A 27,880-nucleotide genomic window follows, 5' to 3' on the forward strand; every position below is an offset into this window, starting at 1 on the left:
AGCTAGACATAAATTTAATTCTCTCCCAGTGTCTTTTCTTTTTAACTCACCATCTGACAGGGAATAGTTAGTATATAACCCAAAGCATATGTGGTAAGCTTGTTCCTCTCTGCCTAAATATGAGTTTAATAAAAAATAGCAGTTAAACATATGTTAAAAATGAAGCAATACAGTTGGGGGCAAAGACTAAAAGGCGACACAACTGTTTATTAGTTGTGTTTTTCATTTTCATGTTCAGAGAATTTTAAAACACAGATTTTTTTCCCCCCAAGTCTTGGCCAGATCTGCACAGCTACATACTCTATTTTGGTCTCTATTTCCTACACATAAACACTAGCTTGACAGTGTTGAAGTCCATGTCCAAAGCAATGAACATCAATTATCAAATTAATGAATTAGGATTTTTTTAAGTGTCAATTGTCCAGGTTAATGATGTCAAGGCTTATAATGTATTATCTCATGAGAGAGCTTTGGCATTACGTATAAAGATCAATTTAAGAAGTGTTAAGTGACCTTGGCTCTCTGGGTATCAAGATTTGTGAGTTTTAAACATGGGACAAATCAGATGTTTCTGCTTCTCATTGGTGTTTACAGCTTTCAGGCAGCCCGTCTGACTTAAATTCAGTGATTAGTCTTTACCTTAAGGTGAATGTTCACTTGCCAGTTTTTCTTTCCTGTGTCGTATGGATGAATCAAAGTAGAGACACCTTTCATCTTAGTGTAACTGTCCTCACCAAACCATACTTGTTTTAAGAATAGGACTGTGCCCAGAGTCGTGGCTCTTTGTTTCATTGTAGTGGAACCAGGGCGGCAAGCCTCACTTTTCTTTGCAATGTGAATTCTCCCTGTAATAAGTTTTTGCTTTATGTGTATGACATCAATGGCAACGCGCTCTATCCATCCTTCTACCCAAATGTGCTGCTTTATAAAGGAAAGAGAGGTAACATCAGGACAGAGAATGGAATGGAGAACACCGAGTTAGGTTCTTCTTACAAAAGTCTTGGCACAGAAAACTTTTAAGACTCAAAGTGACGAGTCAATAATGATGTATAATGTTCTTTTGGATTCAACTCTAATTTGCTACTTGCAGCAGTCTTGTGAAGTAGGAGGCAAGGTGTCTGTTTTGAGTTCCACTTTAAAGATAAGGAAACCGAGGCTCTGAGAGGCTAAGGAGTATTCAAGATGGCAAGTGACAGGGCTTGGTACCTTTTGCAGCCTTTGTCTGATTACGTCGAATGGGTAACTTTCTATTCTTGAACTTGCCTCTGGTCAGAGTCGGCAGAGAGGAGGAAAGGCTGCATATGTGCCGCTGTAACTCTTCCATGTCATTTATTTCCAAGTCTTTTTCATTGTTTGGGTGTTGGTGTATGCATGCATCTTTCTAAATAACATAGTGCACTTAGTTGTGGGATTTTTGTCTAATGAAATCAAGGAGAAAGCATTCAAAGGTGGTAAATAGTAAGGTATGGCCAAAAGAGAATTTCTGCATGCTAATTTTTTCATAGGACTTCTTTCATTCTTGCAAGCGATACATATAAATTACTTGATGATAGCTTTAAGTCATGCAGGCGGGAAATGTAGTTTTCCTTTGCTTTTGTGAGTCAGATCTCTTCCACCCATCAGGGAAAGACCCAATGCAGACGTCCTAGTCCTCAGAGCTGCCCCATGCTCGTCCCTGTTCAGGTGTTTTAAGCACCTGCGCCACCTCCACGGGGACGCAGCCGACACCTGGCCTGTGGCTGCAGGAGTGTGGCCAGAGCTCTTGAAAGGATTAAATCAAGTATTTTCTGTAGGCCCCTTAAACTCAGTAAAACAAATGCCATTCTCTTGGGTCTCATAAAGGAAACAGGATAGCCATGAAATATAATAGAAAGTGAATTCCAATTTTTTTGGTTGTTTAATCCCCTCTTGCATATGCATATCTATTTGAATTTTTCATCATAAGTTTAAATAGTAGCAACAGATATAATTCCTGGTGAATTATAAATATTGACATTTTAAAATAAAACTAAATCTAAGTACTATTTTGAGTGAATATTTACCATCCTTCATTTATTTTTAAATACATGAGCAAGCTGCTCTTTAATACTCAACATTTTACATCTTTTTTTTTTTTTCTTTGAACTTGTATTTCTATTACATTTTCCCTGTGGAATTTTATCCTCATGTTATATATTTTTGTGCTAAAACTCTTTTCTTGATAATGCTTTTATAATCCTTTGCAATAAAAATATGTATGAAAATAAATTTTCATTTTAAACGTTCCATGATCATAAAGCTCTAAGTAATAAAAAGTCTTCTAAGTTGATTTATCATTACAATGATTTTAGTCAAAGTTAATCAAAACAACATAAATGTATTAAACACTTTGATAAGTAATTATTAAAGGTAAGAAGTAAAAATTTATTGGAAATGATTTCTTAATGAGATGGATGGGGCTTTATTTTCAGTTATTTCAACCCATGAGTGAACATTTTTTATTGCTAAAGGTTCAACATCAGTTACATTCCTAGTTGTAGTTTTTAATGATGTAAATGGTGAGAAACATTGTCTACAGATTGTGTGATGGGACAGATGCAGTTCTTTTAGAACAATGTCAGTTCTATCTTTGAACTTCTGAATTATACTTCAAAAACAAACCACCACCAGCAGCAATATTTATTTATCTCTCTGCTAGTAAAGTGATCAGTTCTTCCACTGATTTTGTGGAAAGCAAAGAATCGGTGGGCACCTATTAAAGTCGTCTCCTTTCTTGATGTGTACATCACAAGGTTTTACCAAGGAATTAAATGACTAAAAATTATGTACTCTTTCACTTCGTGACATGCTGTTTAACTTGATCTACTTAGAAAGTGTTAGCAATTCAGAAATGTTGGTCATTTCAATATACTTTTGCCTGCCACACAATATTTTTAATAGAATTATGGTAAAAATGCTTTAGTCACATCCTTTAAGCACATACAGTACTCATTAATCCTTGGATCTGAAGATTTAGTTCATTCAGTGCATAGATAATATACCCTGGTTGTCCTCATCATTTATCAACCAGCCAAGTCAGATTTATTTTGTGTCAGAAAAAGCCCGAGTTGATTTTTCAATGAAAATAGTTTTTAACATGTTCATATGCATCCCTGTAACAGCCAGGACACTCCTGAATTCAAATTTTCAACATAGAATTTGATGAAGATATAGTTCTATGAGGACAGAGTTCATACACACACACACACACACACACACACACACACACACACATATATGTAAAATTGTCCCACTGTTGAACATTTTGTATTTTGGAGGGGAAATTAAATATTGGTCAGAGAGAGAGAGAAGGTGAGAGATGGAGAGACACTGATCGAGGAATGGAGCTGTGGGACCATGAACTTGTGGCTTGGATGCAGTAAGGCTGCACAGTGGTTCTCATTAACTCTCTTTGCTCTAATGGGGTCTCTAATAATAGTTGAGGAATAGAGGAGAAGAGGTAGTGAAACCATAATTATCATCATTCTCACCACCCCACTTCACCTCTGAATTTCCCAAACTGGTCAAAATACTCTATTTCTAACTCTTTACAAAAGCGCTCACCCTCTGGGACTTAGCACCCACTTTGATTACAGGTGGATCACTTTTATCCCATATGTCAGATTGGTCCTTTCTGGGCCACTCCAGTGCTGCTCAGAGCTCTGGGCAGCATGGTACAGTCGATTTGTAAGGAGAGCCATGTCTTTCTCCTACACAGTAGGAGGCAGATGATTTGAAAAGATGCGTTCTCAGGCAAATTTAGGAAAAAATCTTAGGGAAATGGAGATTCTGGGAGTTAATTCCCTGAACACTATCTGTGTCCATGTACTTCTTGGAAGGACCTTTGTGACACTTCAGGTAATACTTACATTCCCTAGTTTGTGAAGACCACTGTGAGAGAGAAAAAACCTTCAAAAACCAAGGACTAGAATTTAAAGAAGGCTAGAACTTGGGAGGGGAGGGAAGCCCAGTTGCACCTAACAGACACTGGCAAAGAATTCTTGAGGCAGAATATATTTCCCTTTGATTTCAGGTCAACTGTCTTCCCTAAGACAATGAAAACTGTGTAGGGTCAGAGCCTGGAGAATGCCACTCCTGGAATTGGTGTGTTCCAGAAGACAGGCGAGAGAGAGGGGAGCAGCGCCCACTGAGCAAGTGTTGCGTGGGGGTGGTTTTACCCGCCCGAGCACATTAATTCTCACTTTACATTGCAGAGGCAAGGTGACCCTTCCCGTGGCTCAGAGTCAGTAAGTGGCTGTGCCTGGCTCCACAGTCCATCTGGGAAAAGGAGTCCGTTAGCCACTTTCTGCCTCTTCTTTTTTTCCTGCTGCTTCTTGAGTCCTCCTGAGTCCCAAGGAGTCATATGATCATAATCAGAATATCATCTGAAAAGAAGAGCTAAGTTTATTTTTTTTCTTAGTGGTGAAAGAAACACATGTTCATTGTAGAAATCATAGAACACACACAGAGAGAAGAGCATTAAGCGGTGAACAAAAGTCATCCCAGCCTACTACTCAGATATGGTTACAGATTAGAGTGTATATAGTTGTGAGGAAGGGTGCGGGACACACACACACACTCTCATTCTCACGGCAGAGAGTGGGTGTGTGTGAGTTAGACCAGCCCCACCTGGGTTTAAATTTCCACACCCCCACTCACCAGTATCTTTATCTGTGACAAGGTGATAATAGTACTTACTTCCTGGGGTTGTTATGAGTGTTACATGCTTAGCACACAGGAAGCCTAGTGGGTGGGTAGGTAGGTAGGTAGGTACGCAGATAGATAGATGATAGGTAGGTAGGTAGGTAGGTAGATAGATAGATGATAGATAGATAGATAGATAGATAGATAGATAGATAGATAGATAGATAGATAGATAGATGATAGATAGATGGATGATAGATAGCTTTTAGACTTTTTTGGTTAGTAACTTTTTCTGAACATTTATCCATTTCATTGCTTAGTATTGCTCTAAGCATAGCTTTTAATCACATCCATTGTGGGAATATAACACAACTGACTTCACTGATTGTCCCACTGTTGAACACTTTGTTTCCAACAATTTGCTTTCCTAAGCAATACTGTGCTGAACTGAAAGTGACTGATAAAATCAACTGATAAAAGTGCAATTTTAGTGCAAGTCATTTCCAATGCATTGCCCAATTTAACTTCAGGACTCTAAACTCTACTAATTTTATAAAAATATATCTTTATAGATTTCAGAGAGAGGAATGGAGAGAGGGAGAGAGAGATAGAACATCAATGATGAGAGAATCATTGATTGGCTGCCTCCTGCAAGCCCCCCACTGGGCATCAAGCCCACAAGCCAGGCATGTGCCCTGACCCGGCCGGGCTAAACCCTATTAATTTATATTCTGACTCTAAATAGATGTGGGAGTGCCTGTTTGCATTAACCCTCACCAACCTGGTATTATCTTTCTTTTTCATCTTTGCTAATTGGATAAGATTTTAAAGTATAACACAGTTTGTATTTCTTTGATTATAAGTGAGGCTTGACATTCCTTTTTATTTCTTTGGACTTAAAAAACCTAACAATGAAAATGCGTGCAGGTGTTTGTTCCTCTTGTGGTGCTTGGTGGTATTTACTCGCAGTCTGTATCCCTCTCTTTTCTGTAGGAGGCATAAAATTAAAGTTAAGCTTTTCCTGGAGCCAATGTGTATGCATAAGAGGTTTAATCAATAACTGACAGAGGAAGTGGGGTTCAGAGTGCCCTCCCAGGGCTCTGTGGATTCTTCCTCTTTGAATCTGGCTGCTGCTTCTCTGACAGGTGTACTTCTTAGCTCCGGGGACCTGGACCAGGCAGCCGTCAGCTCTCACTCTGCACGATGTGCCTCGGGACTCTGGACGTTGCATAAATACATATGGCCTGGAGAAATACAAAATACAGAAATACAGAAGGTCACAGGCTTATTTTTAGATGGGGAAAATAAAACTCCGTTTTGAACATAAAGAACCTTATAATAGGATGTGCCCTTTTGCTGTGTTATTTGTATTCTGGTATTAGTTTCTCTCTCTGTGTCTCTGTCCCTGTCTCACTCCCTCTCCACCCTGCCCCTCTCTCTGGCAAATCCTATTCTGTGACAGAAAGTGCTGTCCATAAACAAAGCCAATGCTTAACAACGAATTGAAATCATAGAAGAAAATGTCCTAAACCTGGGCAAATCTTGTTTGCAATTTGACAGGATGAGAAGGATTTTTCTCACTTGGCAGAGTCGAAACCTCATCTTGTCTGAGTTCTGTCCACTCAGAGATCTGAAACCTGCAACAGAACTCCCTGCTGCTTCAGTCCCTCCACATTGGGATTATGGGGTTTTTCCCCCTTAAAAAAATTCTTTTTTGACCTCGACAAAAGATTTCTCATTGAAAGAGAGAGATTGAAAGAGAGACTGAGAGAGACTGTGTGAGAGAGACAGAGAGAGATGGGGGCCCGGCAGCCAGGGCCCAGCCTGTGCTTTCCCCCAGCGTTTCCCTGTTCATTTCCTTCCCACCAGGGAAAGAGGCCAGGCCTTGTTAGCCGCTGCTGGAGTGAATTGGAACTATTATCCGTACCTTTTCTCACATTTCAGCATTTCTTTCTTCTTCTAAAAGCCATCTGGGATAAAGATAATTTCTTCCTAAAAGCTGGCTCTGTTCTCTCCCACCTCCCATGCCTGACCTTGTTTTGCATGTTGTACTTAAAAGAACATGAAATAAACTTTAAAAGTTGCTTGACTAAATAGATTAAATAAATATTCACAGGCCTCACAGATACAAGCCCACGTGGTCACCGTGACCCCACTAAGCATATGTAGACACCAAAGATAAATCTAGTTTGTCTTTGAATTTCCAAAGTTGGCATCTCCCAGCTGGAGTCCTTGAGTGGGCCTGCATTCATATACATTCAATACCAGCATAAACGGGATCCTAATTAATGAGTGTGTTAATTTTTCTTGCCAGCTGGGGACAAAAACCATTGTTTGGTCTCCAGCCATTGTGTGTATGTGTGAGTGTGTGTGTGTGTGAGAGAGAGAGAGAACTTGGAAATCTCCAGATTTCAAATCACTAGATCAGCAGATTGTGTAGTCTTTTTCATCACTCAAGATTTTTTAAAAGTATAGACATTCTTTTTTATATTGGTTTATAATCACAACCAACCTTTTTTTTTTTTTTTTGGCTGCATGCTATATAGCTTATCATAATGGATGCTAGATAGTTACATCCTTGTATTTTCAAGTGACTTACAGAAAACCAGTTTTATGACATTGGTAAGCTCCAGATATTTATATTCCCTGACTGGGTGCATCCAATAACTCCTTTTCAAATTGGAGCATCAGCTCCAAGGATGAAAGGATCGCTTCTCGGAGTTTAAACCCTAAAGTGGCATCATTCGTAAGAGTGATTTGCTTGCAGAGATTAGCTCTCTGACCAGATGATGCTTTGGATAAAGTAAGAAATGGGCTGACTAGTTCCTAAATTACAGGTAGGCTGCATTCAGAAACTCCAAGGTATTTTTTCAATATGATACAAGCCCTTTAATCTCTCTGCACGGCATTGTTTTAGCACTGAGCAAGGCTCCTCAAAAGCCCAAGATTAAATTAGGAGAGCTCCCCCTGCTGCTTCTATTGAATTGAGTTAATATAATGAGTTTATTGTTAAATTAAACAAAATGAAACTTGCCATGTGGAAGAAATACGGCTGGGATCGCAGTGGGATGTTGTTTCTCCCTCCCTCCCTTGCTCCATGTTACCTAGAGGTGGCTTACCCACTCGGCTGCTGCAGCTCCAACACACTGGCAGAGCTTTCCCTGGCAGATGAAAGCTGGGACGTAGGGTTGGCACAGAAAGCAGAAAGAAATTTGAAAGTTTTGGGGTGGTAAGATGCAGTGCCCAGCCTTGCTATGAGAAACCCCTTCTTTGTAGATGCGGGGGCTAGTGTTACATGGACAGGGCTTCTGTTCCCCTCCCATTGCTTCTATTAAAAGACAAGGTTGAACCCAGCCAGCCAACCCACTGCAACAGCCTGGCAGAGAGAGGGGCTTATTAGGCAGCAGCCAGCTTCCCAGCGGCCCCTCTAGTCCGTCAGTTGCCTCTTCAGATACTGTTTGATGTTTGCTGTCTCCACTCTGTACTCAGTGCCCTTTCCTCGCTCGATCTGACTCTTGCCCAGATCTTCACATGGCTGGGGCCTTTTGTCATTCTGTTCTTGGTTTAAATGTCACCTCTTCAGAGAGGTCTTTTTCCCTTCACCACATAGAAGTAGCCCCTCGGTCACTCTCTGTCATATTCCCTGGCTTTATTATTGTCATATTTCATACTACTAAGTATTTCTTCATCATTAGCTTGTGTGTGTACAGCTGCTCCCCTTCTCCTCACTAGAAGGTAAACTGGCCAGGCAGGCACCGCGTTGGCTTCTCCCGCGTGTCCCACAGTGTCTAGGATGGAGCTCACTGTAGATGTCTGGTGAAAGGGGTCTCCGCAGTCTGCCCATGTGGCCTGGAGCAGGCTTCTTCACCTCTCTGAACTTTAGATCCTCACTTACAACAAGGAGATAAGAAATGCCCATCTCCCCATGGCATGGTAAGGCTAAAATCCGTTATAAGCAAACTAGCCCAGAACAATGACTGACATGCCAGTTTCCTTCCTTGGGCTCCAAAATGTCAGCTTTGAATGCTTTCTCTGCCTCTTGGAGCCCGTACCTTACTCAGCCAGCAACAACACTGTTATGTGGTTGATATTCCCAGTGGAGAGCTGAGCTCTAAGTGAAGTTATTACTGACTTTTTTAGAGCCTACTCTTCCCCTCCCACAAGGGTTAGTAACTCATTTTGCAAAAACATCATTTCCTTCAACAGTCCATGCAGTGGTTAATATTGTCTCTATCCAAGCAGTGACAGACGTAGTGGCAGGCCAGCAATTTAATGAAAAAGCTGTCCAGAGTGTGGGGAGGGACCCTCAAGAAACCATTGGGTTAGACATTTGTCTTTTATTAAGGAAATTAAAAATGGGGTGTCCCTGCCCAGTCGGCGTGGCTCAGTGGTTGAGCATTGACCTAGGATCCAGGAGATCACAGTTCGATTCCCGGTCAGGGCACATGCCTGGGCTGCGGGCTCGATCCCCAGTCAGGGGCGTGCAGGAGGCAGTGGATCAATGACTCTCATCATTGATGTTTCTCTCTCTCTCCCTCTCGCTTCCTCTCTCTCTCTGAAATTAATAAAAATATATTTTCAAAAAATGGAGTGTCCACAACCTTCCTGATACTTTTTATTAACCTTCTCCTCTGGAAGAGGTGTTTTGTTTGTTTGTGTATTAGCTTATTTTTAATTAAAAGATCCTCTTGAGCTGGAATGTTGGAAGTCATTTGCTGCAACCTTTATACCTTACAGATGAGGAAACTGAGGCCTACAGAGGTTGAGATGCTTATCCAAGGTCTCCTCACTTGTTAGTGACAACAGGTCCACCCAGGCCTCCTAATTTCCTGGCTGATCACTGCCTCACTTCCCTCCCCAAATGCCCACCTGAATTTCTCTTGCTCTCACTTAATTTTCTTAAAGCCTCTTAAAAAAGTCAATCACATGCTTGATGAGAGTCGTCAAGTTGCCCTTTCCTCACCATATCCGCTTTCCATCTAGCTTCTGGCCTCTGTTCCTCTGGCGTGAATCCTCTCAACTTGCTCTGCTTCTAATTGGAGGGGAGTAGCCAGCACGGCCTCTCCCCCTGTCCCAAGCACTCTCTCTGGACAAGGTACCCTTTGTCTCCGAGCCTGTGATCCTGGGCCTCCCTGGACTTCAAAGTTCTCTCACCAGCACGATTAATTATCAATTAATCTCAATTACAGAATGTTCACTTAACATCTGATATCTTTTCTAGCCTTGGTGCCTCTCATCTTTTACGTTAGTTGGCTGATCAGTAGGACAATCTGTTCCCCAACTTTAAATGTGTATATTTAGTGCCTTAAAATGTCTAGTTAATCTTAGGTAAACCTGTATACGCCTCATGTTAAGCTGATTAAAGTATGATTTAGCATAATGAACATTTTTATTTAGTATAATGAACATTTAAAAAATTCTTGCCATAGTCATCAAGAAGTACTAAACATCAAATGTATTTTCCAAAAAGATCTTTTTAGCTAATAATAAAAAACATCTAAATGCTAAGTTTATCCTATAATTTTACATCTGTTAAGCGATTTGAACTATGGAATGTTCACACTAAGGAACAGTTTGCTTTTCCAGCTGTTGGTCGGCTCTGAACGCTGAACATTGCTGCGCAGCAAGTCTTCCTGCCCCTCGAAGTGGTTCTGTTAGGATACAATTTAGCTGTTTTCATTTTTTTAACATATAAAGTCTATTTGGAATTTGCCCCCAGAATCTGATGCACTTCTAAATGGCCCTAAGTCAGTTTTCATGACTCAGCCATATTCAGAAAGGGTTGAGTCTGCTTTGAAGCTGGCAGGAAAAAACAGGAGCCCAGAGCAAAATTTCCCCTTTCCCTTCTCTTCCATCTGCATGGTCAGAGGTGCCATGGGCTCTGCTGAAGGCTGAGTCCCCGGCATACTCTTGAACAGGAAGCCTGGGTAAGACCTAGTCCGTATAAAATTTAATTTCAAAAGAAATTTTGTTTTTTCTACCACACGCGATGATTTTTCAGCTCCCTTCTAGCTCTGCGGTGCTGTTACTATAGTAGAATCCAGTGTGGCTGGTCATCAGGCCTGGATCCCCCAAACTAACCCCATCTCTTGGGTTCATTTCTGCTTGTGGGCAGTAGCGCCCCCCTCCTTCAGTGTGGCTGATAGGGATACCAACACCCTACTAGCTTTTGTTCATTGTGGCTCACTCTCTACATGAACACTGTGTTGAAGACATGAACAAGAGTATTGGTTTGTTTTTTAATTAAATATAATAATTACTTTCCATGGGATTATGGCTTTTACCTTATCACTAGCAATTCTTAAAGCTACTGAGAGAAGGATAACTTGCCCAGTCACTGAAGCAAAGTCAAAGGAAGCATTGAGGTCCAAATGGGAGAAAATGTGGGTTTATGGTGATAAAAGTGCTTTTGAGAATCTTCTGTTCTAGGCATGGGATATCAGCAAACATGAATTAGAATTTTTAAAAGCCATAACTATTATTGAGAAGATATACATGAGTACTTTCTACAAAGATAGACATGAGTAATTGAGTATAACACTAGACTATCTTAATTTTAAAAACACTTTACTTGAGCAACCATTCTCAGGGGAAAAACATTTTTTGAAGCTGTTTTAAAATATTATTTGGTAAAAATATTACTTTGTAGTTAGTTGAGGATAGATATAAATATAGTATTTGCTTTAAAATCTTAGTAGAGGATGGCATTTAAAACAAGAGTAATGCAAAACTGGAAGGAGATATAGACTGGAGAGCCAGAAGACCCACATCTGTGTGTTCTCAGGCAAACCCTTTCCTTCTCTGAGCCTTGATTTTCATATCGATTTAATGAGTTGCATAGACCACGTAACCCAATGCCTTTTCACCTCTGACAGTCTGTCGCTCTCTTCTGGAATTGAACAAATGTGCTCATGTCACCTGCAAAACAGTATAGTTCAGACAAACCAATTTTGTTGCTCTTCCCTCTACACTCCCAGACAGCACTTCCCGCATTAAGGCTTTTGAGACCAATGAAGCCAAGTGCCTGACATACTTTACTTACAGATTATAAGGAGAATAATAACTAGTCAACTTGTATGTAACATAAAACAACATCATCTCTCCCTCCTCAAACATTTTCTGAGCTACTCTGGATTATTAAAGCATCGAATAGGAATCACTTTCAGTTCTTTTGCAAATATTCCATTATGTAAAGGACAACTGCTCAGTGACTCCGTGGGTGTTTTCCTTGTGTACCTTTCCAGTAGCGGCCGCTTCAGTGTGCTGGTACAGATGCATTATGTAGACAGTGAGTGTTGCTGTGGAGCATAGGTACTTGCACTTACAATTTTACTCAGATATAATGAACATACAATAAAATGCACCGAATCCTAAGCGTTCAGTTCAGTGAGCTTCAGCAATTGTATCCGTTCATGTACCACCACTCAAAACAGGACGTAGAACATTTTTAGCCTTCTAGAAACTTCCCTTATGTAAGCACTTATTTTAGTACAGCAGGTCCTCGAGTAAGGTCATTTCATTCGATGCAGTTTCGTTATACCGTTGATGAGATGCTCTAGGAGCTTAATTCTTGTTTCTATCAATTAGCCTGTGGTAAAGCTGATTGCCTTATACGTCTTTGTGCTTAGTTGCAGACCCAATGGATGACGTTAAGTGAGGACTGACTTATCGTAGTTCCTTGTTGTTGTCCTTTTTGTTTAATTATCAAATAATCCATAAATAAGAATCACAGAAAAAGTGGGCAATTTAGTAGGTAAGGAACTTGCACCTCTACTTTACCTTGAACTCGACTCACAGTGTTAATTGCTTTGCTTGAGCTGAATGACCAGATGTGCCCTCCTTTTGTCATGTTCATGCTCTTTGTGTAGACATAATAATATGTAAATAAATGTGCGTGGCTGCTCTACACCTACGAAGAAGCCTTGCTGGCTTGTGGGGAAGCGCCAGGGTGTTCTGCGGGGCCCACCCGCTGGTTCAGGGCGGGGATGGGAAGGGCACATGCCTCAGGTGCTTCCAGGGGCCTTGAGCTGGGCCATCGGGCGCGCTCCGGCGCTTGGCGGCCAGAGTCCTGCTGCTGCACTGAGCGAGCAGGAGGAAATCCCACCAGTTTGGAGGGAGGAGAGAACTTGTCAGTTAGGAGGGTGCTGGGGAGGGGAAGAGGAACCAATAGAGGAAGATCCCTCTCCCAAGGTCACCTTTATCGAGCCAGGAGGTAGAATGGAGCAGGCGGTAGAAGAGGCTCTGGTAGGATCCTGGAGGCCAGGAGGCCACGGGCTGGCCCAGGGCCCCTCAGCAATGGCTCCGAAGACCCGCTGCCACACCTGAGGCGGCCCCGCAATGATCTGAGCCTCTGTGCCAGGACCGCTAACAACCAGCTCAAATTGGCTGATTTTTCCACATTTGTCAGGGAGCCAGCTGCACTGGCTCAGCTGAGCATCTGCAGAAAGGGAAGCAGAGAACCAGAAGAAAAAAAAAGCTTTTAAGTCATTATTCTTATTCATTTCCCTATTCTCTGCCCCACCCCTCGTGGTCCCCACTGCCATGCCTCTTTCTTCCTCCTCTTTTTGTAAAAATCTTTTTATAACCATCTCTTCCTTTATGCGGCTAGAGCCCTCGGCGCCCTTCCAGTGACCTGTCTGTAGAGAGAGACTCCTCCCTTATAATCAGGCCTTTGTTACACCACTTCCTGAGTTTTTTCTTTCTTTCCTTTTTAAAGCTTCTGGCCCCTGACACCCAAGGCCCCAATGGAAAACCATACTTGTTAAAATGAAGGGTCTTCAAAAGGGTGATGAAGTTGGCTTCCTCCAGCAGGCCCGTGAGCTCTTTCAGGCCCGTGGTTACAATGGATGAGGGCAGGGAAGGGCCGAAATAAGACATGTGTTGAGATGTCTTCATTCTGGTCACAATCTCACCTGCAGAGCTCTGCCCAGCGTCTTAGTCCCCATGCTTGGGCCACTTCGTTTCTGGATCACAGCTCTCTAGTCCACTATTCCTGGGCTATAATCATATCAGTTTCTGGGTAGAAGGATAGGAGTTGCTTTCAGATACTCCTGAAAGGACAGGAAGAGCTAAACCCCAAAGAGACAGGGAGAGCCGCAGATGGAAGCAGGACAGGCACAAGACGGAGAAATGCAGCTGAGACCCCATTCTCCTGGGGCTGCTGAAATGCTGGTCAGGGGAGGAAGGGCACGTGTCCATTAGGCCTGTTACTTGCCTAAATACTTGGTTGCATTCCATTCAGTCCTTTTAAAGGTAATTGGTATCAGGATACCTGCCTGATACACATTTGAGGGGATTCAGAAGAAAGCCTGGGAGTCTTACAGTCACTGAAGTCTGCAAAAAATAAAGAAGAAATCATGGGATGTTTTAGATCTTCCCATCAGGACTGTTGACAGTCCCTTCTATTCCCTTTTAGTTGAAACCTGAGGTTCAACAGTAAATAAATGCCAAACAGTCCATATGACCACTCTTAGTGATCTCTCTTTCTCGAAGGCGACTTTTAGAAATAATCCTGTTTGTTTAGATCAAATTTAGGCAAAATACTAGATTTTCATTTGCCCTCAGATTGATTTTCTCATTAATCCAAAGTGTCACCAAGTGGTTCTAGTGGTCTTAAGTCACATGAGGATAATACTAAGGTTTTGTCTCCCCTTTTATAGGTTTTAGGATTTTTTTCTATAGAGATTGTATTTTATTTCCTTTTGAAAATTATGTTAGAGGAGTACTAAAGGGAAAAATGTTTCATCAATTATTTTTGGTAGATAGAGAACCATCCCCTAAATTGTCTTTATAACCAGCCTGCTAGTACCACTATTTTGTAGGTGCCCAGTTAAGAATTCCAAATGCTCTTCCCAATGGCTTAAAAGTTTGAAGTTAGATCCCTTGGGAAAGTTTGGACTGGGTTGAATTGAGAATTAAATGAGGTATTGATTGTAAAGTCAGGCCTAAAACATTGAAGCTAGATCCCAGGTCTGTAATGTACTTTCTAACTTAGCTGGTCTGTAAAAGGGGGTTATTTCTACCTTCCTCACAACAGGGCAGTGAATTAATGAGATCCTGTATATGAATTACCCGATAGGGTCCTTGGAATATGTTATATGCTAGAAGAATGAACACATTAGCCATTTTTCAAAGACCTTCACCTTTCAAAGTGCTCTTTCAACTTAGAAAGGTTACCTCTATCCCAGTAGGAGCTGAGCTTAAGATAATGAGAATATTGTAGGTAAGCGGCTGCAACCTAGGTTCTTAGGTAGCCAATGCAACGGGTAGATAAATGTTGCAGAAGAGCTTAACCAGAATCTCATTTTTTCCGTTTCAAAATAGTCCATCAATCAAAGGGGAGGGAATAGTTGAGTGGGACACTTCCAATTTATAGATCAATTGTTTTGTGTTGAAGCACTTGACTGTGTTTTTTTTGTTTTGTTTGGATCCAAGAAAGACATTTCCTGTAAGGACAGTGGGGCAGTGTTTTAAGTAGCAGGAACTCAAACCAACCCAAAGTAGTCTTTAAATCAAACAAACCAAACAACACCAACATAAAAACACAGGTTGACTTTTGCTTAGTATCTATAGTATTTTTTGTGTAAAATAATGCATTCTGATTTCCCGACATCTCCGCATCCTGTGTGAGTGGCGCCCTGACAAGTTCCGTGGTTTCAGACAAGGGATGACAATGGATGGGTAGGTGCTCATGGAGATAAACCTGTGTCCCCTCAACAGCTGACGCAGCGGTGGAGAGGAGGAAGCTATCCCACTGTAGCTCCCCTTCTAGATCTAGGAGAATTCTCAACTCCAACTGGGAAAACAAAGGATTCCTACCTACAGGGGATGGAGGGTCTGGTCTGGACTGTTCTTTGTTTCCATTCTGTATATGAGTCATTCATAGGTTGAAAATATGTTGTGTCAGTTAGGACCCACCCTACATGAGTTGTAATGGTAGATCTGTAGTGCACAGGCTGTGTAGATCTTTTATCTTATGGCAAGTGTAGGAAATACAAATACCCAAATTCCCCTCTGTGAATAACAAGGCTTCTTAAAATGAGATCCCTAGACCATCAGCATCAACTTCTTCTGGGAACTTGTTAGAAATGCAAACTTTAGAGCTCTACCCCAGACTTCCTAAATCAGAAACTGGTGATAGGGCCCAGGTCTCCAAGGAATTCTAGTGGATCCTCGAGTATGAGGAACACTGGTTTAAGCATGAAATGGGATTCTTGTCTACATTGCAGCCTTTAAGGTAAGGGATGACTATGGAAAGTGGAGTGAGGAAAGTTCCATGGCCATGAGGGGCTCAGTGAACATTTATGGCTTTTATTTGGAATTTACTTCTGAAAGCAAGGTTATCAGATAAAATATAAGATACCCAGTTACATTTGAATTTTAGATTAAAAAACAGTATTTTGGTATAAGTATGTCCCATTTGATGTCCTGTGTTTTTATTTGCTAAACCTGGCAACTCTGAAAGTAAAAAGTTAGGTTGTGCAGGAATTTGGCAGACAGCACCTTAAACAAGCAATCAGGGTTAATATCACCAGTGATAAATCATGTTAGTAACTAAGTGCCCCCTGATGAAATGGGAAGAGAAGAGCACTTCACCTCAGAAGTATTTGTCTTCAAAATCCTAACCTCATTCCAGTCATGAGGAAACAGACAAATCCAAATCAAAAAACTGCTCAAAAGTGTTGCGATTATGAAAAACAAGGGAAGACTGAGAAGCTACCACTGATTGGAAAAAAAAATTAGGGGACATGAATGACTAAATGCAATGCGGGGTCCAGATGGGATCCCAGAAAGAAAAGGAAGATGTTAGTGGAAAAATTGGAAAAATCTGAATAAAGTCTAAAGTTTAGTTAATAGTAATGGACTAATGTTACATTCTTAGTTTTAATAAATGTACTGTGGTTATATGTGATGTTAGTAAAGTTGGGTAAAGAATATACAGAACTCTGTACCATCTTTGCAATTCTTCTGTAGTTCTAAAATTATTTCAAAATGAAAAGATTTTTTAAAATTGGGTTGCATAACCTTAGCAGCTTTGTGAGCACAACTTCCTTTGTTTTCTTATGGAAACAAAGAACTATATTGCTAAAATGCTGGACTGTGTGAGAACGTTTAGATGAGTTACACACACGCAGGGCATGGCTCTTCTAACACTACAGGGGCCATCAGTGTTGCAGTGTTTTAAATCTCCCACGGACAAATGCAGTCTTTTCCATGAGCATATCACATGTTCTGCCTGGATGTTCATGGGAATCCATATGTCCTGTCATGGCTTAGTCACCCCAGAGCTGATTGAGATGGCCTTTTGGGAAGGAGGAGAGGCCAGCAGGGAGGTGGCCCTGTAAAAGGAGGCTGCAAAAGGATCAAAGTCAGAGTGGCTCGATTGTTCCAGGAAAATTCTGTTGTGTACCCCCAGTTTTTAGTTTCATCTGTAGAGTCTGGTCTACGTGAGCCCGTGAGCTTGGGGATGTGACAGTAGCTTTTCTCCACAAAGATTTTTCTACGGCGCCAGCTTGGGGATGGTTGACCTATTTGTCCTGGAATTAGCCCTTTCAGATGAAAACGCTCCCGGCAGGGCCTGTGCGTGCAGGCGTTTGGGATCAGGCCGTGAGTTCAGTTTCCTCCTCGCCGCATCCTGTATTTCTTTGCACGGGGATGTGTATTGAATTATAAGTCCCCAAACCAGAGAGTGTGTAGGGTCCTCTTCCCAGAGGCTGGATGCTGAGAGCCCCGCCACGACGGAAGACCCAGGACTGCAGTTAGCACCTCCGGGGGTTCCGGGGTAACTTCACTCCCGGCTCGGTTCTTGGCCGGGAGCAAGTGTGGCCAGAGCCCGGGCTGGTAGCCGGACCTCCCTGCTTCAGCCGAGTCTCTTCATTTCCCTCCCAGCACTCCACACCCTCGGCCTGTCGGTGCCTTTCCTCCAGCAGAAATCCCTTCTTCCTTAGTTGAAACTCTTGTGTTTCTTAATAAAATTATCTTTCAAAGCATATTTTCTAGTAATTGTAGTTTTTTAAATACTGATCTTAACACTTTTCATATTGGCCTCTCCTTGAGTTTAAAGGCTTGATTTCATCTACTCTCCATGATTTCCTTCTGATTTCTGTCTGGCAATAATTTATTAATATTAAACGTGTGTGCTTATTAATAATTTATTTTGATTGATATTTCATGTTGTTAGTTGTTTCTAAGTTTTTACCATTAAAAAAAAAAACCAATGACATTTATATTTTTAAATTACTACTTTTAATTATTCCATCTTTTGAGTCATTTTTAGTAGGAAAAACTCTTAGGCATAACTTTACTGGGACACAAAAACTCTAGCAGCTTTTAGGGCTTTTGATATGTGTTGCCTGCCAATTTAACTTTTGCATGTCTAAAATGACCAGAAACATCCTCTTTTGTCCCCTCTATCCCATGCCTGTCACCTCCTTAAAAACCAACATTGAAACTCCCCTCACCTACCCAGTCTGCAGTTTCCAAATACATTCTACCTACTTCTTTAGCCTGTCTAGGGTGTTTCCTTCATTCATTCCTTCAACATGCGGTTCCACTTGCTGTATTGGTACCATAAATGAATACAATTTGGTTCTTTGTAATTTGGAAAACAGTCGTTTTCTGTCTTAATAAAAATAATAGACAGATAAGGATTACCTGGAATCTGGTGACATAGACAATAATTTTACTTAGTTGTCAGTAACTCACTTTAGCTAAGTAGGTCTAAGGTTTATCATTTGATTTCTGCCTGCATCATATTTTGCGATACTGTTTATTCTAACTCCGTGATAACATCCAGTGCTTGGTAGCCTCAGGTATTGAGTAAGTGTGTTAAAATAATGGTCTGAGTATTTTTGTTTTGTTGGGAGCCTGGGAAGCTTGCTCATGCTGTTGGTGGTGTTTGGGTGCAGGTGGGTGCACGTTCATGGACAGGTTTGTGAGGAAATCGCTTTGTTGTATACATGTATATTATACACATTTTAAATTAGCCATGATCTCATTCAGACAACACAGATTCTCCCAGAATTTGCTGTCTTACCAGCTTACATTCCTAACGAATGTTCAGGATAAATGTATTGGCAGTTTGATCATTAATTTCTTATGTAGGAATAATTGGCTTTGAAGGAATTATACCATTTCTCAATAGTATATAGGGCTCTCCATTATATTTCACTTTCTATTTTGTTTTCACAATTTACTGGAAAAAAATCACAGGAGCAGAAATGTACTCATTTTCCATTTTTTAATGACTAAGTTCCTGCCCAATCATTATGTGAGAAAAGTATAATTATATCTTAAAACAATGGCTAATAAAAAAGAAAAATCACACATAAGCCTTCCTAATTCCAAAGTATTCCAACACTTTTATACTATTAATTATCAAATTAAAATTTCATTTATTATTTCAGTAAGGCCTCTGAATGTATAGACTCTGCATAATTGGAGCTTTTTAAAATAAAAGTTATAGTTGATCTAACAAGATAAAGTCTGTTACTATTGATTTGCCTGGGAAACAAAAAGCTCAGATCTCAGCGTGAGCCAAATGAAACTACATTCCATGAGTTCAAATTAGTGTTATTAATCATATGACCTCATGGTGTCTGAGTTAAGGTTAAAAGTTAGGATTATTTTACAAAATAATTAGCCAGTGATTTTTTTTAGCTCAAGAAGTTTTAGATTTAGTGAATGGACTGTATATAGAGTTAGGAAACAGGTAGACCTGGATTCTAATTCTGGCTCCACCTCTGACGAGCAGAACAAACCTGGGCAGGATACCTACCGTCTCTCAGCCTCAGTTTCCCCATATTTTTAAAAAATATATTTTTATTGATTCAGAATGAGGAAAGGAGAGGAAGAGAGAGATAGAACCATTAATGATAAGAATCATCAATCAGCTACCTCCTGCATGCCCCCTGCTGGGGATCGAGCCAGCAACCCAGGCATATTCCCTGACCAGGAATCGGACCATAACCTCCTGGTTCATGGGTCGATGCTCAGTCATTGAGCCACTCTGGCCGGGCTTAAAGCAGGCTTAAAGCAGCAATTTCACTGCTATGTATATTCGCATGAGAAACAAAAACATGTGCACATGGAAACTTGCACATGAATGTTTATAGCAGCACCATTCATGATAGCCAAAAACGAGAAACAGCCCAAATGTCCATCCATCGGCTGATGAATGAATAAGCAAATTGTAGCATGTACGTGCAATGGAATATTGTTCAGCCATGAAAGAAGGAAGAACTCATGAATGTTACAAGTTGGGTGAACCTCCAAAACATTATGCTAAACGAAAGAAGCAGCAGCCATACCTAAAAGTTCATGGTCGCATGACTTCTTTGACACATTGTATCCAGAATAAGCCAATCTATAGAAACAGAAGGCAGGTTAGTGATCACCAGGAGACGAGCAAATGTGATTACTTAGTAGGAACGCACTATTTTCCTGGTGTGATGAAAATGTTTTGAAACTGGAAAGAGGCAGTGGTTGCCCAGCACTTGAATACACTAAATGCCACTGGACTGTACACTTTAAAATGCTTAATTGTATTCACATGGGTTGCACCCCGATAAAAAAATAGTACAATAAGAATACCTCACCCTGAAGGTCGCTAGGGTCGGAGTGACATGCATACAGTAGGCACTCAAAAGATGTCTTCTTTTCTGTATTCTACCTTTATCACTGCCCGCCCCTGCCACCCCCCTTTCAGGATGATTCTTTCTTCTCTTGAGTGTAAAAGAAAAGAATGAGACGATAGTATCTTCAACGGAAAGTGCGTGGATCTGATGAGGGAGGGCGCAAACACCAATTTCTGTGCACCTGGAATAGATAAATCTAGGTCAGCCCTTTAAGATGTTAGTGGCTATTAAACCACACAGTGTACCTTGTTTAAAGGGTTTCAGGTGGCCTTTAAACATCATAAAGGGGCGGGAAAGGACAGAGACAGCCGCAGCGTCTGGAGCACTTCATCCAGGGCAGGCGTTGGCCGAGGCAGCAGCGAGTCGTTCTAATAGTTTAGCGACATGATGTGCCATAGTCGATAGGCCGTTTGTCACCAAGGCAAGCGTTCTGCCTTTGGCTATGACTTTACACATTCTTTCCCACGGAGGCAGAACAACAGAGCAACAAAAATCCCAAACAGTGCGCCCACTGGCTGAAAAATAGGCATTTCTCGAGCTGAATGAAGGCAATTGCCTTATGACCTAGGAGGTTATTGGTTCATTTCCAGAAGCATCAAATGCGACTCCCCTCCTGTTAGCGTGCTATGACTGATTGCAGGTTGTGTTTCCTCCTGACTTTCCACCCGGAGGGGAATTAACATTTCTACCCGATTCTAGAAATAGGTCATCTATCACTTGCCCCCAGGATCCTCTCTCCCGGGCCCCCTTCAACCCTGTCAGGCATGCTTGGGGTTTTGCCTGCCGCCTTGTTTTCACTCTTACACTTAGTTGCCCCTGGAAATGTGGTTTGCTGACTTTTCGGGTCCTGAGAATTCTACGGCACTGTGCTGATGCTTCGTGCAATGCAGAGGCGAAACAGAGCGAGAGTGGGAAGGCACATCTCAAAAGCAAGGAGGGTGGCAGGTGGAGATGCCATGGAGGCGAAGATGCCATCCGACCAGGGGTGTGAGTGCAACCCAGTGACCGGTCAGCTGGCATTTGCCCTTGAGCACCTTCCGCACCCACTGTTGGAGAGCACATGCTGTGATTAATAAAGGACTTAGGTTCAAGGCCAGACATGCTAGTAACTAGACGTGTGGCCTCTGGAAGTCACCATGGACTAGGCCTCAGTTTCCTATTCTGTAAACGGAAGGTAAAAATCTCTTCTCTGGGCCATTTTAAGAATTACATGAAAGCAGCCCAGCACCTATCACAAAGCCAGTGACATAAATGACACTCAGCATAACCAAATCTCTGCTTCAAAGGTAAGGGATAGCTTCACTGCCCTCAGGGATTCTTAGGGAGATAAGGCCAGAACTCTCAAATTATTTCACAAATCATACACGCGCTGAAAGATGTGGTTCTGATTCTCGTGTTTTGAGGTAGCCATGAGAGAGGGGCTCCAGCCAAATAGATGGTTGGAATAAAATAAATGTTATAATACTCACCATTCGTTGTTTTGTTTACACCTCTAATCTTCACAATGACCCAGCATTTTATATATTTTTTATTGTTTAAATATATCTTTATTGATTTTAGACAGAGGAAGGGAGAGGGAGAGAAAGACAGAAACATCAGTGATGAGAGTCATTGATCGCTGCCTCCTGCACGCCTCTGACTGGGGATCGAGCCCACAACCCAGGCATGTGCCCTGACCGGCAATTGAACCTCAATCTCCTGGATCCTAGGTTGATGCTCAACCGCTGATCCATGCCTGGCCGGGCTGACCCCACATTTTATAGTAAAGAATCTGGGAGAGGTTAAGTAACTTGCCCATCTCAGGTCTGACCAACCTCAGTGCCCATGGTTTTCTTGCCATTCAATATTCTTTGGGAAGGATAGAGTGGGAGAGCTAGAATTTAAGTTGGACCTTAAAGAATGAGCAGATTTGGACAGACCATGAGTCTGTCTTGGATTATCCTGATTGGATAGACCATCCTCCAGGCAAGGAGGAACAGCTGGGACAAAAGTGTGGCGAGGACATTGAGGTTGCCCAACAGTAAGGAGACACAATCACTGTGGAGTGGGAGGAGAGAATGAGACAGCACAACCCAAGTCCTCAGTCTTAAAATCTGTTCTGAGCATCACTTTCCCCAGCTGACCACAGCATGTTGCCAGCATCATTCTGTCCCTTCTTACGTTATTATGATCCACTTTGGAAGGCTAGCTTAGCCTCCACGGAAGGAACATTTGGTATTTCTGAACATCAGAAGTGGCGGAATCCCGAGTGCTTTAATCACCCAGTCGAAGGAGTGTGCTAAATGAAAGCCTCAATGATCTGAGGTATGTCTGTGTCCCCCGAAACTGAAACAGAGCAGATACTTCAGGGAAAACTGGAAAACGGTCCATGTTTACGTGACCCTGGTGACTCAGCCATGCGACTGGCTTTGGGAAAGCTGTCCTGCAGCTTAGAGACAAATACACGTCATTATTAGAGACAAATACACGTCAAAAACAACAGCCACAGCCTGTGATGTCCTTATGATCAGAGCTGCTCAAGGACTCAGGGTTTGTGTGTCCCTGGGCAAATCAAGCTTGAGAGGAGCCTTCATCTGCCCCTACCAGCCACCTGGTGAGCCCAGCTCTGAAGCTCCAGTGGCCACTGACGGTCGCCAGCTTGTTTCCCCGCCAGCCTCCTTCTCTACCCTGACTTGCTGCGATTACCTGGGACTTTGGCTGCTTGATGAAGTGGCCTCAAGTTGTTCAGGAATGTCAAAAGCAAGTTCCCAAAAACTGATTGTGTGCGATCTCTAATTCTAGCAATAGAAAACTACAACAGTAAGTGCACTGGATTAGAAATGAGGTGACCTCTTGCCTTTCCTCCCAATCCAGGGTCCCAAGTCCTAGTACTACCTACTGCGTCTTGGCCTGCCAGGAAGCCTTAGCTTCCCATGACCTAGGACTCTTCAACTCTAAGTTTAAAGGACATTATTAGGATTAGACATGGTGCTTTCCAGTTCCCACAGGCTTCAATACTGACAAGGTTTTAATTTAAAATAATTTATGTAAACTGTTTACATCCCACCCTCCTTTTCCCTTTGGTAACCACCATACCATCGAGACCTATATAATTGTATTCACCAATGTCACCCCAATACATTTAATCAAAAAATTAAAACTAAAAAGCTTACTGTAAACTGATGATTTTGAAGAACTCCTTGATTTAAGTAAAACATGTCAGGGTGAGCTCGTCTAGTCTCAGCATAAGATTAATTTTTCATACATGAGAAAATCATTGTTTTCTCCCACATCCAAATTGGATGTGTGGGCTTTAAAAATACAGGTACTAAAGTTTAAGAAGGATTTAGTTTTTCTCAATTTGATCAAATGTTCCGATTAGTTTCAGTGCCAAACATTTTAATTTAGTTTTTCTTTCTCTTAGGCAGGCTCAAGCTCTCCTATTTAATTTTGAAAATGAGAAGACACTTCATTTACCTTTTCTCATTCGCTTCAAGATTCTACCCATCACAGTATTTAAATTCTAAATCCCTTCTTTAAGTAACTTCAAAGCCAAAGAGAAAATTAAAAGATTTTAATCCATTTCCTGATTTTACCCATCATAATGGGAAGGGGTGCCTAGACTCAGACGAGAGAGATGCAGAACCTAAGGAGAATTTATGTGCCTTTCCTTTCTGAATTTTAGGACGCTTGACCCTGGGATTTTCCTCCTTTCTTCACCTATGATTTATAACAATGTAAAGTCCCACTTGTTCCATAAATGCTGCTCAAACCACTCTAATCCGTAGTGATCTCTCTCTTCCTCTAAATCCAAACAGTAAATGTCACCCGAACATATTTCCCAAACCAAGCAGCATAAATTGTCTAAGCTCGCATTTCTCAAACTGTCTCAGTGAAGGACTGGTTTCCTCTCCACTTTAATTTATTGCAGACTAATACCTTTGTTAAAAAAAAAGAACAGAATAAAAACAAAATACCTGAAAAATGAAATAAGAGAGAAAAAAAGACATATAAAATACAAGCCCAGGTTTATTATTATTAAATTGCAGACAGAATTTTTCATTTTGGAAGAATGTGCCCCATACTCAACATGCTTCAAGTGAGTTGACACTACTCTCAGTTTCTCTACTTATCTTGCCTCAAACCAGTAGCAACGAGCTTGCAGACCAGCTCTGGCTCCGGGACTCATGTAGCGGCGGTTATTCCATGCAGTGCCTTGGTATTTTTGCATGTGTTGCCTCCTATATTGTGTAAATTACTTGTGGACAGAAATTACATAGGTATATATTCCTGTATACACATCCCCACACTCCCTCCAGGAAGGTGAAGAAATAGATAATTATTAGTAGTGATTACAATAATAATGATAATTCTAATTTTTAAAAATAACTAAAATAATTAGTAACATTATTGGTAATATTAATGAATTATTGTTACTGTTCTTTTTTAAGACAACAAAGTCCAACTCTTAAGACAACTCTTAAGTCCCACTTTCATATTATATTCAAAATAGTTGTTTAAACCTAGTTTTTTAGGGAAAGTAATTTTTTTTAAATCCAACAAAACAAGCATCTTTTGAATTATTACTACTCAATCAGGGTGCTGTGTTTTCTTCCACAGTGGATCAGGAAATAATTGCATATGAGAAACCCCGCCCTTGAGCATGTTCTCCACATCCTGTCCTGCTAAAATATGCTTCAAAAGGTTTTAGTGTTATCTTCAGTGTGATCAAGACTCAGGAGTGCTGAGGAAGAAAATAAAACAGAGTTTCAGTTTTGTATGTAACATATAAAACAACAACAACAAAATCCTGCTTTTTCTCCAGAAACCCCCAAACCTCACTCCCCACTCTGCAGTCTCCTCCAGGGACTCCAGAGGTAGCTGGCTTTGTGTGAGCCCAGAAGTAGGAGGTGCTCTCACATTCACAAGGGAGAAAACAAAACGACGGGCGACATCAGAGAAAACGGCGAAGTAAGGAATTCTAAAGGCCCACCTCTCCTGCAGTTAGTCTGGATGGTCATAGAAAACTGTGGAACACTAAAAACCACAGAATCGTGTGCTTTAAAATGGTTAAAATAGTGAATTTTATGTTATATAAATTTATCTCAATAAAAAACAGAAAAGCCTTTATTTTTATAAAAATATTAAAGGTAAGTATGAATAAACAATATTTGGTTTTAACGTGATATTTTGTTGTTAAATACTGGGTGCTTTGTTAAGCTGACAACTGACATCTGTTTTTAAAAAAAAAAAAAGCTACCGAACACCATCCTTGCTTATATAATCTTATAACACTAAATTGCATTTACTATCTCCTCTTCACCTATGCCTCAAACTAAATATATAATAACTTCTGTGGGCAAAAGCAGTCTTTGTGATCTCAGAAAAGTAATCTTACAATTTAATCATTCATAGTTCTATAGGTTTTTTCCTTCCCTCTAACCAATTTTGCAAACAGCTTGGTAGAGCCTAGGTAACCACATTATTTATTATCCAAGCAGGACACTTTTGAGCGTGAAAGTGGGCACTAACCACATGGAATGCTGGCGCAAGGAGCATGAATCAGACTGCCCTGGGCAGCCCCGGGCACATGGCCGCCTAGACAGACGTGGCGTGTACACCCAGGCACAGACCCGGGGCTAGATACTTAAAAAATACTGGAGGGAGGGAGGGAGGGAGGGAGGGAGGGAGGGAGGGAGGGAGGGAGGGAGGGAGGGAGGGAGGGAGGGAGGGAGGGAGGGAGGCTCGCTTCAAAGGCAGGAGCTGTGCTGCTGCGGCAGGTGGTAGCGGGAGCCCTCTGTAATCCCAGCTCACAGCGGCCAGGATTTCCCTGGAGGCAGGAAGGGTAGGGCTCTTCTAATGACTTCAGTGTTCCTGTCCAGAGTCTCCTCCTGAGATGATCACTCTTTCCCATTCTGCATCTAAATAAGGGCTTTGGGACTGGCCTGGGCTGCTTTGCTAACACTCGTCTCTCCATTATCAGCTACTGTATGTGAAAGAGAGCATCCGTGTGCTCAGATCAAGTTGGCAAACACTGGCAGATATTGGTGGGCCTGGGCAGTTCAGACACAAGCAGAAGTGTGCTTTATTCTGATCTGCGTTTGCCTGGAGACACTGAAATTATTTAATGACTCCTCAATTTATCAATGAGGAAACTGAGGCTCAGAAATGGTCAAGATTTTTCCATTTAACACCCCTCTTCTGGAGAAGGAATTGTTCCCTGTCTATTTAGCATCCATTTTATTGGGGGTGTTGGAGGGGGGACTCTTAAAAGGAAAGGAATTTGCAGAGGTGTTGGGAGGTAATCCAGAGGGTCCAAGGTATTGAGTCCTGCAGGGGTGTGTGCTATGCCATAGGCTCAGGTTGGTGAGGTTCTAATGTCCTTTCTGTCACCATCAAGTCCCCACCTGCCCAGCTGGTTCACAGAGCCCAGCCAGAAGACGTGCTTTTCCTTCCCCCGCCCCACCAGCCTGTCTGCACCCTCCTAATGCCCAGGACGGCCGCCTCCCACTTCTCCGCTGGCTGAACCTGGCAAATCCCAAACTAGCTCTGGGGGGTCCCCTCAGGAAAATGTGCCTGATGCCTCCCCCCTCCCAGCTGAGAATGGAGACTGTCTTGTGCTGAGACCGCATCCTGGCCTTGAAGCCACACAGTGGTGCCCCTGGTCTGCGGGCTCCTCGGGGCTTCTTTGGTTCTCTCACTACTCATTGCCTTACACAGAGCCTGGGGCAGGGAAGAGGCTCAGTGCATGTGGAACGAATGAGGCCTTTTGGGGGCTGAAACCCCAGAACATATTTCTCCCAAGTCTTGACTCTTATGGGTCTTGATAATTCAGGAGCCACAAAGGTAAAGCACAGGGTGAGTAACTTCCACGCTATCCCAGGGGGTAGTAACACGTTCCTTAGCAGGACACAGCGCTCTCTGTGCAGTCACCTGGTGACTGTAAAAGGGGGAGGTGATGGAGGAAGAGAGCTTCCCAACTTTATAGACAAGGAGCCAGAGGTGAAACAACTTGATTAACATGTGCTGGCAGAGGGTGCTGGTAAAGTGTCCGTACTACCTAGTACACCTCCCTTAATAGCTCAGGACATAAAATAGACCAAGCTCATTAGAGGACTCAGGGGTGACTAATGGGGAATCGATGCTCCCTTACCTGGGCAGTCTCTGTGGGGCCAGGGTGGGGGCTGGGCCTCAAGTCTTCCCAAGTCATCCTTAGACTTTTTCCAAAGGGGTCTTTATCTGGGCAACTTACCCCCAGGGCTCAAGGAGCAGCATGTTAGTGAAATGAAATCAATTAAAACAAGTTTGAAATGGGTTGTCCTACAACTCAGGTATGGATTTGTGAAAGTAAGTGCCCATGTAAAATGACAGTCCATCAGCTAATTGCTGATAGAGACCCTGTGCAGAAGGGCGTCCCCCGCCATTCCGGAGGCAGGTCTCAGGTCTCTGGCACATAGGAGCAGAAGGGAGTCAGTGAGCGCAGGAGGCCGGTCCAGCTGCTGGCGGTCCCCAGGCCCTCAGAGCCCAGGTGGATTTTCTTTTTGTTCATGATGCCCAGCCCTGAGGGTGTCACCTCCTCCCTGGGCCTGGCTTCGGGGGTCTTG

This window comes from Miniopterus natalensis, chromosome 1 (genome assembly GCF_054644295.1).
Source record: "Miniopterus natalensis isolate mMinNat1 chromosome 1, mMinNat1.hap1, whole genome shotgun sequence".
NCBI classification, from domain to species: Eukaryota; Metazoa; Chordata; class Mammalia; order Chiroptera; family Miniopteridae; genus Miniopterus; species Miniopterus natalensis.